Raw genomic sequence first — 853 nt, forward strand, 5'->3', positions numbered from 1 at the left:
CCAGCAGTCAGATAACTAATTCACCAGGGGAGGAAATAAAGCCTCTGGAGTTAGAACTTTGCAGTTCCTTAATGCACCAATGAGGTAACTGGTATCAGATAGTCATAGCAAAGGTAGAGGTCTGACCTCCCTATCCTGATTGTCAAGTTATACATTTTCAACTGAACTTTGCTTAGAGAAGAGTTGTAATGGAGTCAGGTTTCCAAGATCTTTAAATATTCATACCATTTTATTTTCTGAATCAAATTAGCAAATATTTATTTCTTACAACTGAAACAGTTCCCATCTCAGAGTCAGTGCAAAGGAGGTATTTATTTCCCAGGTGCTATGATTTGAGAATATATCAAGGATGGATTTTCCTGGTCAAACACGAATTCAGCTGCATTTCCCCCAACACATATAAAGCCAGAATTGAGAAGACACCAACAGAAAGCAGATGCCGCCTCTGAAAAGAAGCTGAAAAGGGTGGACCACATTGTGAACTACAAGAAGCTCTCACAGATTGACAACAAGCAATGGCATAACAAAGTAGCAACAATAACACATTGGAATATCATAAGAAATATATTGCCTGTAAACAAGAACTGCTGGGAGCACAAAATAGACAAAGTAATAGAAAAAGAAGAAGCTAAAGTGCTCTGGCACTTTAGAATTCAAACAGACAAGCACCTGCCCCTTAACACTCAAGACTTAACAATTGTCAATTAGAAAGACAAAAAAATTTGGATAGCAGACAGTACAGTATCTGGTGAAGAAAGTTAGCACACACTCCCTTCCTAGAAGAATGAAATATTTTAGGAAATATCAAAAAGGTAAAAAATTATATTTCCCTGGATGAGAAAAGGAGAAACAT

Source organism: Pantherophis guttatus, chromosome 2 (assembly GCF_059756535.1).
Source record: "Pantherophis guttatus breed Tessera chromosome 2, ASM5975653v1, whole genome shotgun sequence".
Taxonomy (NCBI): Eukaryota; Metazoa; Chordata; class Lepidosauria; order Squamata; family Colubridae; genus Pantherophis; species Pantherophis guttatus.